Source organism: Halichoerus grypus, chromosome 12 (assembly GCF_964656455.1).
Source record: "Halichoerus grypus chromosome 12, mHalGry1.hap1.1, whole genome shotgun sequence".
In the NCBI taxonomy this organism is placed as follows: Eukaryota; Metazoa; Chordata; class Mammalia; order Carnivora; family Phocidae; genus Halichoerus; species Halichoerus grypus.
In genome coordinates this window covers 83,133,921-83,157,647 of record NC_135723.1, presented here as the reverse complement: position 1 = coordinate 83,157,647, position 23,727 = coordinate 83,133,921, and the positions used below count along the sequence as shown (strand labels likewise).

The following is a 23,727-nucleotide window of genomic DNA, read 5'->3' as shown; positions in this document are numbered from 1 at the left end:
ATCTTTGCTGCCAAATATGAAAACTTATATTAATTTAAACAGCTTCAAGCTCGATTAAGCAATAAAATCAATGTCTAAATACCTGGGAATTCTCTGAAGGCTGGGTTGGAGCCTGCGGCAGCAGCCTAGAGCAGAGGGTTAGAGAGGCAAGGGTAGGGAGGTGAGCGGGGAGCCATGTGGGTGACAGGACACCCCTTAAGTAGACAGGGGGCTTGGGCATGTGGAGAGAAGGCAGCAGGGAGAAAAATAAGGGGCAGGACCAAGGAGGCAGGGCCCCTGCTTCTCCCTATTCTTTAACTCCCTCTTCCTACTTAAGGCTTACAGTTAACCCTTCGAGTGGAAATGCAAGTTCAACAATGCCTGAGGTTGGGGTGTGACCCATAAGCAGATATGAAGAATTTATTAGAGCTAGATAAAAAAGATACTATATAGATCCATTCCAAGTTGATTCTGTTGGTGGGTACATAGGTCCCCCATTCCTGGACCTCTTATCTTTTACTGTGTTAGCAGCCAAGTGCCCTTTCCCTAAAACTGATGGCTGCCTTGCTTGGGCACAAGACCTCCTTCCAGTTCCGAGAAGCCTGTGCTGGGCCAATGCGGTTGTGACAAGAAGCTTGAGGGCCACCTGCATCATTGCTCTTGGCACTGGATTGCTAGGATGGAGGCAAGCACCTCAGAGGCGGGTTGATGAAGTACCCGGCAGGTACAATCACGCTCATCCCGGAAGGTGCCCACACTCAGACCTCACCCCACCTAGCAAACCCCCAATCCACACCTCACCTCGGAGGCTACCAACCAGATGCCGGCCTCCCAAGGGCTCGTACAAGTGGTAGACTCCGGTGACTGGTAGCCATGCCTGGGGTCAACACTGCCAACTCTCTTGGCAGGTGGGCACTGCCTTCACACTCACCCAGCCTCTCCCTGCCTGCAGTCGCTATGTTAACTTGGGCTTGACAAGTCCCTGGGCCCAGCCAGCTGCAGAGGAAAGAAATCTCTAGCCTTGGGCACTGCCCTCCCGCTGAATCTATCTCGGGTTATAGAGGGAGATAAAGCTGTGGCCTGGGGGTCTCTGCTTCCCCTTTTATTATGGCTGCTGCAAACACGGTGATGTCTCGAAGGCACTCAGGGGAAGGTGGGCTGGGCTCAGTGAAGGGATGGGGCTACTCCAGAGTCTCTTGGCTTGTGGCCTCTCTAGCCAAGCCCTGTGCTGTGTCTATCCTTCTGGGCACACAGAACCCAATTTGAAGACCGTCTTAACCCTTCTCTAGTTCTGGGAGAGTTTCACAGTGAGCAAGCAGAGGGTTAAGCATGGTGCTCCTAGGCTGGTATATGTGTTCATTGTTCATCATGGTTCTTTTAGATTGATTGCCAGGAATTTGTGGCTTGACTATAACATTTTGTGGGCCAATGTCTGTATATGCTCTATTTCTCTGATCAACTTGAAGACTTGGGTTTTTTATATTTTTCTCTCTCCCTCTTTTTTAAAAAAGATTTATTTATTTGAGAGAGAGAGTGTGTGTGTGTGTGTGTGTGTGTGTGAGCGAGCGAATGGGGGTAGGGGCAGGGCGAGAGGGAGAGAGAATCCTCAAGCAGACTCCCCACCGAGTGGGAAGCCTGACTCGATCCCAGAACCCTGAGATTATGACCTGAGCCAAAGTCAAAGGCTTAGCCGATTGAGCCACCCAGGCACCAATATTTTCTCTTAATTGAAAAAATACACATAAACACATACTCATATAGAGACATACAGATACAGCTGATTGTTATTTGTGATGTTCTATAAAGTCACCATGAACACTGAATTAGCGAATCCTGAACCACTGCTCCCAGGGGAAACACAGGATTAGGTTCTTGCAAGACTCTACCAATTTACCAATACATAACCACCTTCTGTGCATGTTTTTGCTTAAAGACACCTTATTTAATATATACTGATGATTCATTACCATTGAACTCATGGCCAACGGCACTAGAACTCATGCCTGAATAAAGCTTCTTTAACATGTGTATTTTCTCCCTAAGGCACATCACAGCCTTCCTGCACTTAGGAGCACTAGACAGCACTTCAGCACTCTGCTTGGAGGCCATTTTAAACTGCAAAATCACCAAGAAAAAGCACACATCAAAAAAAGGGGAAAACGTGGCACTAAGGAGACGACAAAAAGGACACTTGTTTATGGATGAGAGCTGAAACAAGAAGGTAGAGCACCGCCTTTTGCAACCTCAGCTGGGAATGTGCTCACCTGGAGACTCAAATTGTTCACCACTCTGCACATCCACAAATGATCAAAAATTACCGAGTACTGATTTGGGGCTACAAATACATTTTAGTAAGTGAACTCGCAAATATGGAATCGTATATAATGAGGATTGACTATATAGAGACCCACGGAGAGCTATTTCCTACAAGTTTGCCTCAAACTGAAGACAGGAGTTATGGGAGGCTCATTCTTGTCAGATACACAAGAAACCTCTTCTGGGTTCTTTCTGCCTGTTGTAATCATTAATGAGGCCCACTACTCACCAAGTGTTGTGTGAACTGCGAAGTGCTCTACAGTATTGCTACTTGTCTCCTCAGCAGCGCGGAGTGTTTCAAGGAGAGATGTGGACTCAAGAGCTTCCCTTGGGAGGCCTCCTACGGTGGCATGTGACACCCGGGATTCAAGCCTCGGGTGACTACCAGGGGCTGCCCGAATGTCTGATTTGTGTGCGGGCCTTTGGTGTGTGCCCACGCGAGATGATATGGCCTTGAGGACACCACAGAACGTGTGGACACGTGGACACAAGTAGTGTCAGCAGGGAAGAGATGGAGGCTCTTCTCATCAATGCTCATGTTGAAGCTAAGACCTAGGAAAACAGCGCTGAGGGGAGGAGAAGGGGGCCGTGGCCTGCGCTGGGGGAGCACTGGCCGGGGATGAAGCAGCAGGCAGCCCAGCTGCCTCAAGGTCAGACCCGCTCCCCCCTCCTCGCTCCTCCCCTCTCCTCGCTCCTCCGGGCGCCTGCTGCCTCACTGTGCACCCCTGCCCATCTGGCCAGCCGCCAGCATCTCTTGCCCTGGGGGCAGACACAGCGGGTGGGGATTCTGACGTCCCAACTAGGCCCTGTGAGCTGAGCTCTTTCAGCTTCACCACCACCTTCCTGTGAAGGCTTCCCTACTCCACCCCCAACTCAATCACCCCCTGAACACCTATAGGCTCCCCCAGCCTTTGGCACTGAGGGGACAGCGTATAGCACAGAAGTTCAGAGCACACACTGTGGAGCTAGACTGCCTCGGTTCAGATCCACCTACCAACTACATGACCTCTGCCAATCCCTTACCTTCTCTGTATCTCTGTTTGCTGTCAAGTTTTAACTGCAATATTCCCTATCTCAGAGGATTTGTTACGATTAAATGACCTAAATAGAAAAATACAAAGCACTTACAAGAGCACTGGATACATAAACGCTTCATTGTTGTCAACAGTTATTTCACTTCCTAATGTCCTTATTCTCCAACTAGACTGTCAGCTCCACGGGGAACAAAGCTTATTCTACACTCCGAATCCTCCCCTGAGCTGGGTCCACCGACTGGGCAGGGAGGTGGCAGGAAGAGCACGGATCTTGTAGTCAGACAGACTGGGGTTCATATCCTAGCTCTGGCCGTGAATTTCTGGGAAGTCATATGACCTCCTTTCTCTCTAGCCAGTTTCCTTCTCCATAAAACGAGAAGCGGGTCCTACATTTTAAAAGAAGTAACATAAAACTGCTTCCTCTTCCCTTCATCTCATACTGGCCAGCAGCGGCCCTCCTCGGGCTGAGCTCCGTCCCCTTAGCTCTCCCCCCAAACCTAGAAAAGCTTTGGGCTTCTTAAACCCTGGTGGCCTCATGCAAAATACAGAATGGAGGGAAGGCAAGTGGGAAAAGCTAATGTGTGACTGTCCCCAAACCCAGCTGAGCAAGCAGATGCCTTTCTGCTCAGCAGAGGGGGGTCCTTCTCCACCACAGAGCCAAAGGTGCGGGGGGGGGGGGGGGGGAGTGCAGCCCAGCCAGCCGTGCCCAGTCCGAGAGCAGCTAGACACACTGGACTCGGCCTGTCTGCGGGCTGGGGCAGCCAGCGGGCCCTGCTTCCTCACAGTGGGACACGTCCTCCTGCTCCCAAGCACATTAATGTGCCACTAATGAAATTGTTCTGGCTTATTTACCAAATTAATACAAACGGCACAGGCTGTTAATTTGCATGTCTCCTAATTACTGAGGAAGAGCTCCCCTGCTCAGGCAACACACACACACCTCAGTGCCCACCCAGACGGGCTGTGGGTGGGTGAGGAAGGGGAGAAGGGAAAGGAGGAGAGGGGAGAACCCGAGCAGCCCCTAGCTCACTCTCCATGGCTGGGAACACAGGAGGGAGGGAAGGTGTGGTGGCCATGAATTTGTTTCATTGCCTGTAGTCCTTTCCTTAGTGGGCTGGACTGCCTTGGCCTCCAGAAATATACTCAGTCCCTGTCCTGCTCCCCTCCCCACATGCTCCTACTTTCCCTTGTCTGGATTCTGTCCAGTTTCTTCACTTAGGAACTACTTCAATCAGGCAGGCAGTGGGGTCTGAGTCATTCTCCTCTCCAGGCAGCGTGGCACATTCTGGGCCTGGGCTAAGTGCAGGGCCAGATCGGTGCAAGGGGTCACAGGAAGGGAAGCGGAAGTCAGGTAGGGGATGAGGGTCTTACAGATACTACTCCTCTCTCTCAACTTGTCCTGGCCTTTCCCAATCAGCCTGCAGAGTCTGAAACCTTCTGTAAAGTGTGTGCGTGTGTGCATGTGTGTGTGTGAAGGAGAGGGAGGGGAAGAGAGAGAAAGAGGAGAGAGAGGGAGGGAGAGGGAGAGGGAGGTCAGTAAAAAGGTCACCATAAAACCACAGAGGAAATTCTGACTGCCCTGGGGGTTCATTTAGCTGCCCGACCTCTCCTGATCCAGGAACCAAATTGGATGCCTACTGGTTCCAAGTCTGGGGCAAAGCTGAAAAGACAGAGGTCCTCCTGAGCCTTCTTTGGGTCCTGGTGAGGTGTGGGCCTGGGGAGGGAGAAGGCACTGGAGGCTGCCTCCACTGAAAGGCAAGCTTGAATAAGGCAGGGGGGTGCTGCCTCCCCCCCCCAATCCACACTTAGGGCAAAGAAACTTTGAAATGTTGAACAGAGCAGAACACACAGCAGGGGGCTGCATGCTCTGGGAGGTGACCCAGGGTAGCCAAAGAAGGTACAACACAGATTTATTGGCAATGGGAGAGGGCAGGGAGACCCCATACATATATACCCACCTTCCCTTTTTTTGTGTGTCAAGAGGATGGAGAAAAGGTTCCATCTCCCGAAGTGCACTGGGCCCAGCTCCCGGCATAGTGCCTGAGGCAGCACAGGAAATGACGGCGTGAGCCAGCCTCCTAGGTTGGAAGGCTGTGGAACACTGAGGAGATGCTCCCTCCCTCAGGGGAGGTGGCTGCCTCAGGCAGGACAGGTGAAACCAGGTAGGCTGGAGCAAGCAGCACCGGCCAGCCCTGCCCTGGGGCACAGAGGAGGGGGTGGGGGTTATACTGGCCACCAGCTCCTGCGGCAGGCAGAGCTGAGAGCAGAGCGCCCAGGGCTGCCTCTGGGGAGGCGACAGCAGGGGCCCTAATGACAGGCAGAAGCCTCTGTCCTTTCCACTTGCTGTCTGGCCACAGGCCTGCTTGAAACACCCCCAAAGCCATCAGCAACAAGCATGGGGCAGAAGCCTGGAACTGGGAACAAAATAGGAAAGCTCAGATGGGAAGAAGCCACCGAGGAGCAAAGAAAAAGCCAATAAAAAGCCGGGGACTGAAACTGTGATCTGGGGGGGAAGAGGGGTTCACATCCCCTCCAGGCTCAGTTTCTTCACGTACAAATAAGAGCAGAACAGGGTTTGAAGGTTCTCTCAGCTCTGAAGTAGCTGAGGTCAGGCTCGGGGCCAGGTGGTGTGACTGGGGGCTGAGGAGAGAGGAGACAACGGGTTACGTGGGAGAAGGGCAAGTGGGGAAGCCCCATGAGAACCCGCAAGCCCTGTAGGAAAACTTGCAGAGGGGGATAAAAGGCAGTCCAGCCTCCTCCTCACCCATGCCTCCCACCAGAGCTCTCTGCCAGAATGTGAGTGGTGATCCAGAGCAACCAGATTGCCCGAGACTCCTTGCCTGCTACAGGGAGGTAGCCACGTCGTTGTCGAGCTGGGTTTTCCACCAGCACTGATGCCGCACGAAGGCTGTAACGCGCTCCACAGCTAGAGCTGTGAACTTGAAGAGACACCTCACCTTAATATAGTAGCAGCTTAACACAGCCAACGTGTCCCCTCCACTCGCAGGCACGCGCACACACACCACCGTCTCTCAGAGACGGTGAACACTAACACAGTGCAATTAATAATGTAACGCTCTGGGAGCTGGAGAGGCAGTGCCCATGAAATGCCTCCTGGGTCTTAGTACCGGCAGCTGCCAGTGGGGAGTGGGCCGGCAGCGGGCGCGGATCTGCCCCGTGCTGGAGCAGGGGGGCCCCGGGCCCCACCAGCGCCTCTGCTCCTAACCCCTCAGCACCTCCAGATCAGATGGCTCCTTCAAGTCCAACCCACAGTGCCAACTGGTCTCCAGAAAACCTCTTCTCTGACATCCGTGCGCTGGCCCAAGCCAAAGCCCTAGGAATGCCTGGAAGTCATGCCCAGGTTGGCACGGTGGCAAGAGGGGCTGAGAAGCTCCTGGAAAATGATGGAAGCCCTGAGCCCTGAACAAGATGGCTTAGCTAGAAGCTCAGAGTTTCTCTTTCTCTCTCTCCTCGAATACCTAAGGGATATGGGGTGGGATGATGGGGGGTGGGGGGGGCGGGTGGGTGGAAGGCAGCTCCTGGTCCCTGCCAGCCAAGGCGATCAGCCTCGTCTGAGTCTGCCGGGAAATGCAAACCTGCTGACTCCAGGCCTTTGCAAGCGGTAACACAGCTTATAAACTGACGCAATCTGTCCCTTTGGTGCAGACAATGAGGGAAGGAGATTGTTCATCTTCCCAAGAAAACCCAGGGCTAAAGGCTGGAGGGAGATTTAACTCCCTCTTTCCTGAGGTTCATGCAGGGAACGAAGCTGAGTCAGGAGGCCCTCATTCTGCCCCCCTATCCGGGGCACCACTGTTCCCACAGGATGCCTGAGCCTGAGGTAAGCTTTGGAATTCCTTCGGAGAGTGGGGCACACCTGAATGGCCCAGCCCCCCCCATGCTCCCTGGCTGGAGAAGAGCAGTGCCACCCCAAAAGAGCAGTGAAGGCTGCTTTCATCAGCAGCCTCCAGACAGTCTTCTTTATTACTACCATTACCATTCCAATTCCCTTTTCTGTCAGCGTCCCCCTCTTTGCGCAAGAATATCTTGCCCATCCTAGAAAACCGTGCTTTGATCTCATGTCCACCCAGTTGACCTGGTTCTCCTTGCCCAGAGGATTCCCTTTTCCTTCCCCATCGGTTGTGGTGGCTCACCACTGTCGATAGTCCAATGTAACTACCATCTCAAAGTCACTCAGGACCTCTTGTCATTTTAATAATTTCTTCTTGCATTTCATTGTTTTTGACCTTTTGAATGATCTGACAGAGCTAAGAACCCCTCTTCCATCTTAAATTTTCTTTTTTTTTTTTGGCCACTGTGGTTCCCGACCATGGTTTCTTCTCCCTGTTCTTAGTTTCAACTGTGAATTCTTTCCCAACATCTCCTTAAATATGGATATTCGCCAGGGGGCCATTTTAAGCTGTACAGGAGTCCCCGGTTTTCACTGCTCTCAGAATTACAGGACACCACGACTTCTATTTCCAGTCCAGACCTCTCTTCAGAGTTTAACTCCACCTGACCAATTTCAAATATAACGCGTCCAATGGTGAATCTACTGTTTTCACTCTAAAACCTGTTCCTCCATCCACCTTTCTTATCCCAGTCAGTAGCAGGAGAAGCTTGGGAATCATCCTGCCTCCCTTACATTCACAATCAACCTCCAGGTCATACCAATCCTACCTCAGAAATGTCTCCTGAATTCTTCCCCTTTTCTCTATCCTTACTGCCACTCCTTGAGTTCAGATCCTACCTTTGGGTAGCAGTCCCCTTCACTGCTATCCCCGCCACCAGCCTTGTGTCTCCCTAATGGCCCTCCCACAATGCTGTGGTGTGGCTCGTCACAGGCAGTGCGACAGGCTGGGGACAGGCTGTTAGACAGGCTGGGGAGCCACTTACTAGCTGTGAGACCTCAAGTGACTGATTTAACCTTTCTGGTTATACGTTTTTCCTATTGGTCAAATGGGCATAATAATGGTGCCTATTTCGAAGGTTTTTATTGAAGAATAAACTGATTCCAGTTAAACACTCAAGAGTTTAGTATATAGTAAATGCTCAGTAACTGTTGTTACTTAACAAAAAATCCAAACCTGATCACTCCGTTGCTGAAATCCTTTCCTTGTTTTCTGCTAAAGTTCAAATTCTTCAGCACAGCAAGGTACAGCTTATGACTGGATTCTTACTGTCTCACCTTCTACCATTTTGGCCCTCAGTATTTTGCTCTAGTCATGCCAGACCAACTCTAGCGCCACACTATGACACACCGTTCCAGGCCTCTGTGCACACGATTCCTTGCGGCGAGCACACTCCTATTACTGTACCTGTGAACTCCTACCCAACGCGTTAAGATTCTGCACAGATGGGATTTCACCCAAACCATTCCATTATTTACTTAGTAATGCTTTTCCCCACAGCACTTTGCTCATACCACTATTAATTATAGTATTATAATGGGCATTTATTAATGGCATCTTATTACTGGCACACGGTAAGCACTCAGTAAGCCCATGATGAAAGGTCAAAGGTCCTAGCTTCTCCAGATCACTGGCAGTCAACTTGGAGGAGGAAAGTTCCTGGGACAGAAAACTGTCTTTGGGGAAATCCAGTGGCACCCAACCGACTGGAGAAGGCCTGTCTTGAGAACCTCTCTAAGGTGACAGGGCGGTCCCACAGCTGCCCGTGTCAGAGCAGTTCTGTGCATAGGAGCCCAGAGGGGCAGAAACCGGCTTTGGTCAGTGCAGCCAGCACTGATGACTCAGAGGCTCCCAGACGTCATGAGCAGAAGGGGCTGTTTCGCACTTGGCTTTGCCTGTACTGAATATAACTGGAGCGAGGATGGATTCCTCGATTTATCCAGGCATGAGCACAGGCAGCAGCTGTGTGTGCCTCCCTCTGGTCTCCTACACATCCACCACTCCTGGCTACCATCCCTCAGCAAAGAAGGGGTGAAGGGCAAAAGCAGGCATGAGACAGCCAGAGTAAGAGCTATGAGGACAGGACAGGACCCCGGACCCTGTCTGGTAAGTCCTCCAAGCCAGGGGGCAGATATCCTGGTTAGTCCTCGGTAGCCTGAAGGAACATCTGAGCGCAGGGCTGAGAAAGCCTCAAGCTACGAGTCCCTTGCCAGGGTGGGCAGGTCTCAGGCCCTTCTGGGAGACCAGGGAAATCTTCGAGGAAAGGCAGCTGCTTTTAGATTTAAGGGAATCTGGGGCTTGGATGGCTCAGAATTCTCAGAACTGGGCTGTGGCCATGGGAGCCACTCAAAAGCTGTCAGGTTGTGGCAAAGGATGTCCTATGCTGGGGGAAAAAGGGGACACAGAGCTCCTTCTCTTTCACCATCACCCGGTCTCTTAGAAATAGGAACACAGACACCAATCCCTCTTGCAGACCAGAGAAAGGCACCAGAGAGAAAAGGACTTGGAACAGCTACGGACCAGCCAATTTATTATTTTATTACACTGAGTATAAGAAATGGCAACCAATTTCAACACAATACCCAGCCCTCCTGATTAACGTCAGACCAACTGCATGAAGGCAGCTGAAGGCACTGAGGAGATGAAGGAAGAACCATCAGATTCTGGGGACCCTCACTCCTTCTTCTTTCCCTCCCTCCTCATCCGGCTAAGAAAGTACCATCTCCTCTGGGCTCCTCTTATTAAGCCCCCCTGCCCCTGTGTTTACCTGTATCCTTCCTGAAAATCCAGCTGTCTTCACTTGCCCCCAGGAGGCCTGGCGTGGGCCCACTGTCCTCCGCAGGCCGTGCGCTCCACCACCCAGGGCAGGCCGTGTGCTAGGGCTGCCGGCAGCCCTGCGATCCCTATCCCTGGACAGGCCACAGAGCAAGAGCCCCTGCTCCCCTCTCCCCACGCGGAGGGGCTGCTCTCTCTGGCCCAGGGGAGAGGAGATTCAGGCCTCTTCAGGGACTCTGTGTTTCAGACCTATTTTAACACAGTAAGGAAAACAAAACATCCTCTGAGATGATCTAGTCTTCATGCTCAGCAGTGCCAGTGGGCGAGGGCTGTTGCGTGTTCACTCTGCTGTCACATGGGCAGACTGGATCCTTGCTTGCTATGACCTGGAGGGCCTGTGATCTCTGTGGCCTGTCTGTAATACAACGAAAAGCCTACAGATAAAAGCCACCCATTATATACAGCCCAGATTGGGAGATGTGCAGCATGCCAGAGGCCAGATGGCCTGGTCAAGGAGCCTGGCCTCTGCCCTCTTCTGCGGGCTGAGGCTGGGTTTCCTCACTGCTCATTTTTTATTGCTAATGACAATTAAAATGTGGCACTGCTCATCCCGCCAGAGTGGAGCTCTCACACCCCATAAGCCCCCCCAAATCCTTTCCATGTCTGCAGCTGGCCCCAGCCATCTCTGTCCAGGGAAAGACTAGGAGCAATGGGCGTGGGCCAGCGCAACCATTCTGCCTCCATTGCTTCTCCACGCTGGGACCAGATTCCCTCTTCTTCCCTGTCTTTACCTACTCCCCAGGGCATGGGCTCCTCATGCTGTTCTGGGCCTTGTAGTTACCTCTGGAAAGTACTCAAAGCCACTGGAGTGAGAGCAAAGGTAAGAGAGGAAAAAATATCAGTGGTAGGAAAGGACAATAGATAGGATGGGTCAGCAACTCAGTTTTTGACACGACTCTCTGTCCATCCTCTTGACAGGAGCCAAGGTGCCCTTAATCACAATTACTCCTCTCTCTCCCATTTCAACCGAATGTCCCAAATAAAATTCAGCTTAATGAGGCCCCAGGAGCTAGCGGGTGGTCCCTCAACCCTACTCTTTGCTCAGGCTGGTTTTGCCCTGTTCTCAGGCAGGGAGTAGCTATCCTGTGTTCCCCTAAACGGGGCCAGGGTGGCCTCATTTGCCTTGTTTCACCTCCCAATTTGGTTGTACTAAGCAGAATTCTGCTGACACCTGCTCTCCGCTCTACGTAAGGAGTGCTACCCCCAACGTAGGTGTGTTCTGAAATGGAGACAGGAAATGAAGATGCTCAGCATCTTGGGCTAAGATTTCTGGAAGTCACAATTAAGCTTTTAAGGACAATTCCTTTGATTTTGGAGGAAGCCTAGCGAGCCTGACCCTTGCCCAAGCCTCGCTGCTGGTTCAAGGCTCCTTTAATAGAAGACAGCTCGGCTGTAGCCGGTGTCAGTGCGGCTTCTCCCATGAGAAACTTTCTGCCCGTGGGAGACTCCTACCCCGCCCTGACACTCAGTGTAAGCATCATTTAAGCAATTTGATTTTTTAAAAAAGATTTATTTATTTGAGAGAGGGAGAGAGAGAGTGAGCGCACATGTGAGTGCGGTGGGGAGGGGCAGAGGGAGAGACAGAATCAGAAAATCTCGAGCAGGCTCCCTGCTGAGCACGGACCCAGAAATCAGGCCCTGAGCCAAAATCAAGAGTCGGATGCTCAACCGACTGAGCCACCCAGGCGCCCCTGATTTCTGTTAATGCTAGTCGAAGATGCTCTCAATTGCTTGCTGCTCCTGAGCTTTGGCCTGAAGTCAGCGGGCAGGAAAATGGACAGTGGGCAGGTCAGAAGCAGCAAAAAAAAAAAAAAAAAGGGAGGGGGGAGGCCAGCACCATCCTCTATCTTAGGCAGGTGCTCACTGGGATGCTGTAGGGAGGACAGAAAGAACAAGAAGTGCTGTGAGGAGAGATTCTCAGCATCACGCACCTTCTCTAAGTATACCATACTCCCCTTCTCGCCAACCTCACTTCCTCTACCTCCCCTCCCCCCGCCCCCGTCCAGCTGACCTGCCTGCTGAGTGAGCTGCCGGACCCTCCGTCTCAGCTGTAAAAGCCAGACGCCCAGCAGCCCGTGCTGCCAAGGGAGGCGCAGAGGTGCACAGCACGCTCAGGGAGATGTCTGGTCATTTACCAGTAAGGGAATGCTAAGGCACCCCCCGCCCCCCTTCAGGAAGTTTCTGCCCAGGACTGCTGAGAGAAGTGTGTGAAGCCAACTCCCCTACACCACTTCTGTCTTCCGGGAAGCCTTCCCAGATTCACTCTTCCTGACAACTCCATCTTTAGTGCTCATGTTATGTCCTGAATCAACTAGACTGCTCTTGTTAATCCATTAGCTTTTACATTACGCCCTCCAAATGAGGCTGTTGCCAGTTTCTTTTGAACCCACCCCTAGTCCCCACATTGTAGGATTCTAGGCAGTGCTGGAATGGAAGGTGCTTGTTGGAGGGGGCTCCTGGGCACCTGGGAGAGACTGTGCTTGGCAGGGCTCTCTTGTTTCTGGGCAATACCTTCTACATGGCTATATTCCTGGTTGCTGTCCAGAGCTTTCTTAACAAAAGCGGCTTCCGAAGGCCAGGCAAGCAGCAGAAAATGCAGGTTATAGTTATAATAGAGTACAATGTACCCTGAAGGGGAGATCATTGTGATTTGGCCTTGCATCTCTGGAAAGATACAGCAGGGCTGGAGAAGGACCAGGGATGCCCAGTTGAGCTGATTAAAGAGATGAGAACATCCAGAAATGATTAGGATTCTTCAAAATGGAAAGACAAACGCTGAAGGAACTGAAATGTATAAAAATCATTAAGGACGTGTAAAGAGACCTAGGACTTATTGTAATCAACCAACCAAGAAATAGCTATTTGGCATCTACTAAATAGAAAAGCATTGCATTAGGCATTGCAATAGATGCAAACGGGAAAAAACAAAAAAACCCAAAAAACTTCTCTCTTCAAAGAGCTTAAGATTAAGTTGAGGAGACACGACAAAGCCACATCATATCGACTAGTGACAAAATGCCATGTAAAGCACATGACCACAGAGTGTAGTACAGATAGCAGGTGCTGGAGGGGTTCAGGGGAGAGTGCCGACCCTGAGGGCTAGAGAGTTCAGGGGTTCAGGGAAGGGCTGGCCGGGACATCACCAGTGGGGCCGAGCAAACATGCTCTAGCATATGGAATGATTTGGGTCATGCTTTGGAAAGAACGCGTGATTGGTAGGGTCAAAGCAGGCATGAGGTAGAATTTCAGGACAAAAAGGGAGGCCGAGGTGAGTGGAGGTGCAAGCAGATACTGAAGGAGATGGGGGGTGACAGAGAGAGCAGAGGCCTGGAAGAGGTGCAAGTTGCTCAGAAGAAAAGCTCAAGAGGGTGACCCTGAGAAATAGGGTGGTGGGACAGGTCAGAGCACAGACCCATCTTTCCTCCCTCCTTTCTTTCTTTCTCTGAGAGAGAGACAGAGAAAGGGTGGGGGGGGGGCAGGGAGAGGCAGAGGGAGAAGGAAAGACTCTCAGGCAGACTCTGCACTGAGCATGGAGCCCACTGCAGGGCTCGATCACAGGACTTCGAGACCATGACCCAAGCCGAAACGAAGAGTCAGATACTCAACTGACTGAGCCACCCATGCGCCCCAGCCCCTTCTTAATATAGATCTGGGACAGATGGCTCAGGGGGTGGGTTCTGTACATTCTTAGGAAGGCAGGAAGGATGGGAACCTAAACAAGATGCACAGAAGTCCTGTTACAGTGACAGTGGTTGGGAGGCAGGAATGAGAAGAAACAGAAAAGCGTAGCATAGCTTGTTAATGGATCATGCTGACTGGAGTGAGAATGCAAAGAGGGGAGGAGACAAGGGAATCAAAAGAGGAGAAAAGCCTTTACCAGGCTTGGTCTGTTAGCAAGAGTTTCACTCATTCCCTGCATAACAGATAGGTCAGGCGCTTTGTGCCTGGTCCTACCTTCATCTGCCTGTCTTAATTCCGACATTTCCTCCTGATCTGGGGGGTCTCATCCACCGGCAGAACTGCATGATGGTTACCAGGGAGAACTCTGGAACCAGACTATCTGGATTTAAATTTGGCCTCACTGTTTAGTAACCTGGGTGAGTTATTTTTAAGTCTGTGCTTCAGTTTCAAACTTTAACATGGGAGCAATAAAACTGAATACCTCCCTCCTAAGGAAAATGTGAGGTTTAAATGAGTTATTATACACGAAACTCTCAGAACGTCTGGCACATAATAAGCACTCAGTATAATGCTGGCTCTTCTTACCGGGTTAAGTGTTGACGGTGAGAACAGAAAACGTATAGGGAGTGCACCTAGGTCACAAAGTGACCAAACTCTGGTTCTCCCAGGGAAAAATCCTAGGCCTTTGGCCAATATACAGTGGGCCAAGCCAAGGCCTGTGTGACTTCTAGAACCACCCCGGGTGCTTTCCTTTGAGAGGGAAGCATCTGAATGGAGGTGCTGAGCCCTAGCCTGATGCCTTGGCAGATGCCACCTGACCGGCCTGGCCTGAGCTCTGGGAACTGCCCTGTTCAGCTGAACAACAGAGCTTTCATACCAAGAGGCAAATGTGGATTTGCTTCTCTCGTCTCACGTCCTACCACTTCTTATCCCTCTTACACCAACTAAGGGGACTCGCGGATTCAGGCCGACTGAGCTAGGTGTTCCCTAAACAGGTACTGAAATATCATGTCACACAGACTCCCAATTTCCATTCTTTCCTGCTTACTAACAGATATCCTTTTAGCCCAGCTGTCGCTGTGGCCAGGTAAAAAGACTGTCCCTCTCACTGGTCACACCACTGAGCTCTAGCTGAAATTTTTGATGGGACTTCTGAGAGCATTTGCCACCAGGGGGTTTTTCCTTTTCTTTTGGTGTCCTGACTGGAAGGCGGATGCGAATGCGTGGAGCTCCAAGGGCACCCTGGACCTTGAGAATGGAATCCATGTGTGCTAAGAGCTAAGCAGAAGGATGAAGGGACTTATATCTCTGTTGACACCGGGAGTCACTGTACCAGATCAGGACTGTCTATCTCCAGACTTTTTTCATGAGAAAAAAGTAAACTTTATTTTTTACTTTTTAAAGAATATTTATTTATTTGACAGAGAGAGAGAGCACAAGCAAGGGGAGTGGCAGGCAGAGGGAGAGGGAGAAGCAGGCTCCCTGCTGAGCAGGGAGTCTGACACAGGGCTCGACCCCAGGACCCGAGGATCATGACCTGAGCCGAAGGCAGATGCTTAACCAACTGAGCCACCCAGGCGTCCCAAGAAAGAAGTAAACTTTAATCTTGTTTAAGCAATTGCTGTTTCTGAACTACATCAGCAATTGAATAAATTCCTAACTGATGCATTAGTATCTCTCTCTGGAAAGCATGTCCTTCTACCCTTGGTTTGGCTGATGCCTACTCATCCTTAAAAACTCGGCCTAAGCAGTACTGCCTCCAGGAAGCCTTCTTTCCTGACCTCTTAGTTGTGCTCCAAGGGAAACCTGTGAGTCCCAGAGCATGTATCATCCTGTGGTCTGGTTCTTGATGAGCTCCAGCCCGCCAGCCAACTCCTTGATGGCAGAAAACATTGCCACATAGTACTTGACTTTGGTGGTCCCAACTCCTAGCATGGCACCTGACACAGGGTGGAAGGTCAATATGTGTTTATTAAGTGAACTGAATGAAAAGAAAACCCACATGCCAATCACTGGCACTTATCCACTGATTTGTTTTTGCTTTTAAGCATGTCTGATCCAAACAACATGAAAGGAAGACAATCTCAGAGAAACAAGGCCTTTCTTTTATCACTGGTCCAACACAGTCCCTGGCACACAGTCCCTGGGGCAGAGGCCTGCTCTGGGACCCACCGTGTTATGGCTATACCCTTCTAGCTACTGCCCTGAACACAACCTGTTAGAGAGCCAGGCTGGGCATGGGATGGACGATTAACACTCCGGGCAAGAAGGTTCTGCAGTTCCCACTTCCACCTCTGAAGGGAAGACCGGTAGCTCCTCACTACACGGAAGGGGGAAGGGAATTAACATTTATTGAGTACCTGCTGCGTACCACACAATGAATTAGGTTCTCCGCCTTGCATGTTGCCTTAGCTGATCCTCACAGCCTTTTGCGAAGTGGTTATTTTTAGCCTCAGTTTACTGATAAAGAGATGGAGCTCAGAGAGGCTGCAGAACTCACCCAAGGTCGTATGGCAAGCAGAGGAGCCAGAAGTTGAACACAGTCCTGCCTCACGTGGAGCCTGGCTCTTGTCACTACCCAGTGCGCAGAACGATTCACCGATGCCCAGGAGAATCACAATCCTAGGTGTCTAAGAGTTTTCTGAAGCTCTGACCCACGGGGTTGGAGGCCATTAGGGGCTGGAGTGGGGGATGAAAGCATGCCGAGAAAGGCCAGGAAGTGCACCTGGGGAGAGTCATCAGTCTTCCTGCTGGTCCTGGCCGCTCTACTCTTGGGCCAAAAGGTGGTATGTGTCAGTATAAAGGAAGAAAGTCATTAAGAAAGCCATGATTCCCCTCTGCACAGATTTGCCTGAGCTCGTTTCCCCAATGATCCCACGCTGAGTACTCCAGTTAGCAGTGTTCTGGGCTCATTACCCTCTGGGACTCGTTGCAGCTACTCTCCATTGGTTGCTCAGCATGAGCCCGGCCCTGGGAACTCATCATCACCTCCCCGACTGCCTGGGAGAGCCATGGGCTGCAACCCCTCCTCTCGGGCCCACATCGGGAGGTGGGCAGGCTGGGGCATCCCCTCGTCATGAGGTCAGTAGGCTGCACTACAAATGCCACAGCAGACCCCCCCAGAGGGGCTCCTTTAGACCCCTGTGGTGGGAACATCCCCACACTGAGATGATAAGGACAAGGGACACTGTGGTCCGACGGACATGCCCGGGGGAGGAGTACAGGCAGCAGGGAAGGTGAAGATGAAGGATGAGCCAAACCTGGCACACTTGCCTGCTTCCCAGCCCCAACTGGATCTGCTTCTAATCCTTTGACCAAAACAAAATCTTCCCGGCTGCCCCACTGAAAACTAAGTTTATAATTGAAAAGCCCAGAGAATTTATTGCTGTGGAGATGAGGAAATTTAAAACTCATAACCACCCTGCAGGCCAATAGATCAGGCAGATATCCATCCTATTAGGATTACTCGACACTGCAGATATCCGTCATATTCAACTAAATGGTTAAGAAAGCCTTCCCCCACATCACAGAGATGCTGGATGGTTTTCTGCTCACCTTTCTGGGGACATTCATCAGCCCATTTTGTTTCTTCTGTTGAAAGCGGCCTCAGAATTACAAACTGCTGCACGGCAGCAGAAGTTTTAAATTAAGCATTCATGGGCGTAGGTGAGCTTGGGAAATGATGGTGGGTCGGGAGGCAGGCAGGCAAGATTTAATGCCTCATGTGTGGGGGAAAAGCTGAGGCTCATCAACAAGTCTGGATCAAGCTGGGGATGGAGGAGCCAGGGAGACAGGGAGAAGAAAGGGCTAGGGAGGAGGAATTTAAAAGCTCTCTGGTCAAAGGGCCAGACACGCCGTGTGACAAAATGAAAATTATTGGAGACTTTGAACCACTGCTAACGCCAACCTCCGTGCAAGGCAGAAATATCTGCTGTGCAGTGTGTGTGCGAGGTGGGGGCCTTGGGAGGGCGGATGGCCAGGGGCTTGTGCCTCTCCCCACCTCCCGTGGGGCAGTTATGCAGCTAGCTCTGTGTTCCCAGGCACTTACCCCAGGTACAGGACAGCAGAGATGGGGCTATGAAGGCTTGTCTTGGGGTCACCTGAGGGCAGAACTCCTTTCCTGCCTAGCCTGGTTTGCCTTCGGTGGAAGTCCCCATTGTACTGCCCTGAGAGGGCTGTGGAGAAGGCCCCGAGGCCGGGGGTCTATGGAGTGCGGAACAACAAGCTGCTTTCGCTCCCCCGAAGGACCACCGCGTGGGGTCACTCACTCAGCCCTGGAAAGGAGGCCTAGGGGACTGCAGATGACTTAGGGCGGTTTTAATGGCGATCACTGGCGCAGGGAAGAGGGGCAGCAGCAGGCCCAGCTCTCTGGGGGGTCGCCCTCTGCATCAGTCCTTCCCATTACCTTGGTTTACTTTATTTTATTGCAGAGCAGTTCCTGTGCGTGGGTAATAGAGCCGGGCCTGCTGTGTGCCACGGGCCTGGGGTGGGGGACAGCGACACTTGCTCAAGCAGGGCAGCGTGGGGCAAGGGGGCCCAAGTAGGGGGCTGATTCCCTCAGGCCCCGATCCCTGGGGGAGCAATGTCAGAGAATCCTTGTGGCGTTTGAAAGGCCCTCTGAGGACCAGCAGCAGCAGCAAGGGGCCACCCTGCAACTCTGGCTTCTCCCTAGTCTCCCAGTCATCCAGGATCCCCATCCTCTGCTTGCTGATTTTACAACCCCCCACCCCGCAAAAACCCTTCATTTTTCTCAGCTGCTATGTTCCACCCTCCTGCTCCTGGGCTGACCAAATCTTTCCCTCACCATCCAGACATCCCACTTCTATCTTTTGAACAATTTTCTGTTCCAGTCTTCTAGCTAGTGGGAAAAAAATATTACCTTCCAAAGTCCTGCGACATTTTTCTTTGACACCTGCGACCCCTGACGGGAGGGCAGGCTAAGGGGAGAGAATTACCTGGCACGGCCACTGCCAGAGGTGGGAAACAGGAGAGTTCTTCACTTGAGAGCCAGCAGCCTTGGGCAATGGAAGTGCTGGAGTGGCTGAGAGAGAGGGTCTTCGGGAAGGTTCAGGTATGGGCTTGTATGGGATAAAAGAGGCTTTAGGGAGAGGAAAGAGAAGCAGCTCGCTGGCTTACCGCCAAGACACAGGGTGACAGAGATTCTCGAAGCCCCAAATGGTTTACAAACACAGAACCTTTGCCAACATTTGTCCTTGTCAATTTGAAAGCCTTAAAACCTCATAATTGCCGCTCTAATGAGACCTTCTAAAGAGACCCTTCTCTACCAATTGTCTACAACACACCATGCAATCTGGTCATGCCCTACCTAAAATACATCTGCAAAATTTTAAAAATCAAATCCATTTTATTTACGCTCTATTTTATACCTATCAATTCGAGATAACGACATATATGTATGAGACCTGTAGTGTCTGTAACAGTAGCCATTAGCTCTAAACTGCAAGTTCCTAAAGGGTAGGGGCTGGGAGTGGTATCTGCGCATCATTTTCTTGACCGTGATTCTTCTGCCCCAGGAGGCCCATCAGTGTGACACTGAAATCCCACGGGGAATGATTTTCAGGGCACAAAACAGGGTGGGATGTAAGACTGGCATTCTAGACACAGCCCATCGGGCCAGGCTTTGGACAAGGAGATGGATTTCGTCTGATTTCCCTTGACGGACGAGCTGTGTTCAGCAAACAGCCTGGCATGCGGCTGTCACTCTAATGCCGAACTCTGACAGGCATCGATCAGGCTGCAGCGTGAGCATGCAGACACACACGCAGGCCTCGTCAGCATCCGCAGCTTGGGAGACAGTTCTGTCTGGGGCCAGGATGGCCATCCCCTCCTCGTTAGACGCTGCCGCGAAGGAGGCTGCACAGACGGGGAACAGGAGGCCGGATGGAGCCTCCTCAACGTGCCCATTCCTGGGTGGGAAGACGAGCTGTTTACTCAGAAAGGGGAGGAGGGCCAGACCCAGCCCTGACAGAGAGGCTGCCAGGAAGGGAGCTTGTTCGGGGTATGGAGACTAGCAAACAGGGGCACTAGGCAAAGGTTGGCATAAATGGCCTGTCATCTGTGAGCCCGGGCAGAAGGGGCACTGGCCGTTCTCGCCTTGCCCCGCCCCCACCAAGCAGCTCTCCTGTGCCCAATGCTGCCCTCACAAAGCCCGAGGGAATTCCAGAACACCCCATCCGAACCAAAGGTCATCGTGGTCTCCTTCCCCAATGCGGATGGATGTCCTCCTCACACCTCTGGGAGATGACCAGCTGTTTTTTATTTTTATTAAAAGATTTTATTTATTTATTTGACAGAGAGAGACTCAGCAAGAGAGGGAACACAAGCAGGGGGAGTGGGAGAAGGAGAAGCAGGCTTCCTGCGGAGCAGGGAGCCCGATGCGGGGCTCGATCCCAGGATTCTGGAATCATGACCTGAGCCAAAGGCAGACGCTTAACGACTGAGCCACCCAGGTGCCCCAGATGACCAGCTTCTATCAAAATATTCCATACCAGGGAGTGTTCTACTTTAAGAAGAGTCCATTCTGCTTTAGAAAAGTCCTCTTTCAAGTTGAAACCACCTACCTGTACTTCCTCCTGCTGGTATAAGTTTTGTAGTATGGAGCAATTTGGAATTTGATCCCTTTTTCTTATTTACCTGGGAAATACAGTTCTCTGAACCCAAATACTTCTTAGCTCCAAGGACTGCTTTGAGAATTACGAGAAAAGACTCATTTATGAGTGACTAGCAGAGTGTTTAGCAAGTCCACAAAAAATGTCTGTTCCCTGCCTCCCTCTGTGAAACGACCATTCATATTACTGTTTACTCTGTCCTCTCTTTCCATCTTCCATTACTCCTTGAACCTGGTGGATCCCACATACTGTACCATCCAGTCCTTTCCCAGGAATGCTCTCTATTAAGAACTCTCTAAACATGCAAAGCTCAGAGCTGAACACAATGTCCCAGATGTTGCTTAAGCAAAGCAGAATAATTGCTTCCTTTGATCTATACTATCTCTGTATTAATGCAATTTTTATCAGTCACTTCACACTGTTGTTAGTGTACACTTTGTAGTAAACAAAACCCCCTGGGGGGGCGCCTGGGTGGCTCAGTTGTTAAGCGTCTGCCTTCGGCTCAGGTCATGATCCCAGCGTCCTGGGATCGACCCCTGCATCGGGCTCCCTGCTCAGCAGGAAGCCTGCTTCTCCCTCTCCCACTCCCCCTAATTGTGTTCCTCCTCTCGCTCTCTCAAATAAATAAATAAAATCTAAAAACAAAAAAAAACAAAAAAAAAAACCCTGGGGTAATTTTCAAATGAACTGCCATCAAGCTAGGTCACCTTCATCTTGTAATTGTGTAACTGATTTTTTGAACTTAAACACAGGACTTGGCATTTGTCACAACTGGGAAATTACATTTCACGTTGTAAGTTGCAGCCCATCTCTCTCCATACTTGTTAAGAAATTCTGAACCTTGATTTTCTGTTCTAACAGAACACAGTCTTGTTCATCTCAAATGTGATAAGCATGCTTTCTGGGCCTCTGCCCAAGTAGAAAGGGCAGAGAGACCCAGAGGCAGAAACTTAAACTTGTCCTGTGGCTCTAAGATGCCAGTGTGTAAGGATTTGGTGAGTGCTTTCGAGAAGGAAAGCCCTTCTGGGGGAAGCTCTTGAGGCAGGGTAGAAGCCTATGGGAAACTCTTGAGGCAGGGTAGAACCACAGAAGGATGGGGTCTGCATTCTACCCTCTGGAAACCCAGACCCTTTCTCCTTCATATTTACTGGACTCAAGGCTTCCAGAAAAGTAAGGCTACTGCCATTTGCATGAACTCACAGATGGATATGGGGTAAGAGTCTATGTTAAAAATGGAGACCAGGCAGAAAAGAGCTTAGAAATAACTAGGAAATGACGTTCTTCCTCTGCCCAGGAGGGCTGACTTGGCTCTGTCCTCTCCCAGAGCCCCTCATCTCGGAAGCTTTGCCTATCTTCTTGGAACAATGGTTCTCTCAAGTAATTATAGAAACTCTCCAGGGAAGGCTGGCTGGGTCACAGGTAGATGGCTGTGGGAATGCAGAAGGATCTTGGCAGCAGCACAGAAAGTGGATTTGCGGGAGACGTGATAAATGGAAGAGGGATTTGGGCCCAAAGACCAGGGGAAGAAAATGGTGTGAGGGAGGACCAAAAAAAAAAAAAAAATCAGCTAGGAACCTGAGGCCAAAGTGAGCTTTCTTCATAGACTGCTCTGATGGCAAAGCCCCTGGACATCCCAAGGGCATGTGGGACCTGCTAGGGGTCCAACTCCCCAGATTTTACACAGTAGTAAGGTCTTCTGTGTGGATGGTTCGACACCAGTGATCTCCCTGATACGGCACAGTAACTGAATTGCTCAAGTCAGTGAAGGCAAAACTTACAGAAGCTTTCTTTCCTTGGTGTGAGAGCGTAGGCTCTAAGGGCGGGTTGTCTGGGGAAGGGGGCCAGCAGGGGAATGATCAGGTGTGGAGACTCTTCAGGACCTGCTGGGTCACACTGACTTAATCTGTCTATAAATGACATAAAAATGGAGGTAAGATCACCAGAAAACAGTGGTTTTTGCAGAAATTCTTTATCCCCATAGGGGTATCCAAACAAGAATTTTCCACATGCCAAAAAGAAAAAGGAGAGAAAGAAGAGGGTGAACTGGGTAAACATCTCCTTCTGTTAACTCCTCTTACACGCACGCACGCACGCACCAGCTCCTGGCTCAGCCTCTTTGTGAAAAGCTGATGGGACCCATCATATGGACCTGAGGCCATCCTCCTGGGGCAGAATGTGTCCCTGAGCTTAGTTCTTGCTACAGAATGCAGTGCTCTCTGGGAAACCTTTCCTGTTCACATCCCCACCATAGACCCGCTGCTCCCCGAACTCACCATTCTCTCCCTTCCTACACCTCGGGCTCTCTGGGGACTTTCCTCCCATAATTGCACTTACTAATAATAGCCCCATTTCACAAGGAGGAAACTGAAGGTTAAAGAGGTTCAGGGACTTAGGTCTAAGGCCACACAGACAGTGAGTGGCAGCGCCAGAACCGAAAAGCGGGTCCAGTTCCTAAGTCCCCAGTGCTAAGCATCATGCCATCCTGCCACACGGACATGTCATTACACTCGAAGCTCCTCAAGTCTTCTGATCTCATCCGTAAGTGAAGAGGTGGTGGGTGGTTAGAACCACAGTGGGCCCATGAGGACAGAGAAGGCAGAGGGGAAGTGCTGGGCCCTGTGTCAGGGTGGCACCTAACAAGAAGGCTGTCCTCCTCGGGAGGCCCTGGAAGAATGGAACAGGGGCAGCTCAGGAAAATGAGTGAGGGCTGGGGGACAAAAGCAGGGGGCAGCCAGGCCTTGTTCTTTTACCCAGAGTGGAAAGAGGACACTTTCTGGGGGTCACGATAGAACAACAGATCAATCACCGAGCCCTCCACTGTACTTTTTTTTTTTTTAAGATTTTATTTATTTATTTGAGACAGAATGAGAAAGAGAGAGAGCACATGAGAGGGGGGAGGGTCAGAGGGAGAAGCAGGCTTCCTGCCGAGCAGGGAGCCCGATGCGGGACTCGATCCCGGGACTCCAGGATCATGACCTGAGCCGAAGGCAGTCGCTTAACCAACTGAGCCACCCAGGCGCCCGAGCCCTCAACTGTACTTTATGTAAAAGACCTGGATGGAAAGGGAAGAATGATCAATTCTAGGGGTTGAAATGATGCTGGATTTGCTCCTCTTGTGGTAGCAAAAAAAAAGACTGGAGAGGGAGCAGATCCTTAAAGGTGAAGGTTCAGACCCCATATCTACTCCCTGGAATGACTATAGGGCCAAGATCTCTGAGGTTGCCTCTAGGCTCCGAAAGGCTCTGCAATCCTGCTCAGCTTCTCCAAATGGGTTTCTCTGGGAGACCAAAAGACAGACACCCATGCAAACAGCTGGAAGGAGGTTCTGCAAACCAGAGAAAG

At 51.1% G+C, this 23,727-nt stretch overlaps 1 protein-coding gene across 1 annotated transcript in view; it reads right to left on the bottom strand.

Annotated features, from left to right (window-relative positions):
* Nucleotides 1-23,727, bottom strand: part of SND1 (staphylococcal nuclease and tudor domain containing 1) — a 407,421-nt gene that overhangs the window by 17,131 nt on the left and 366,563 nt on the right. The gene's annotated exons all lie outside the window — the stretch shown is intronic.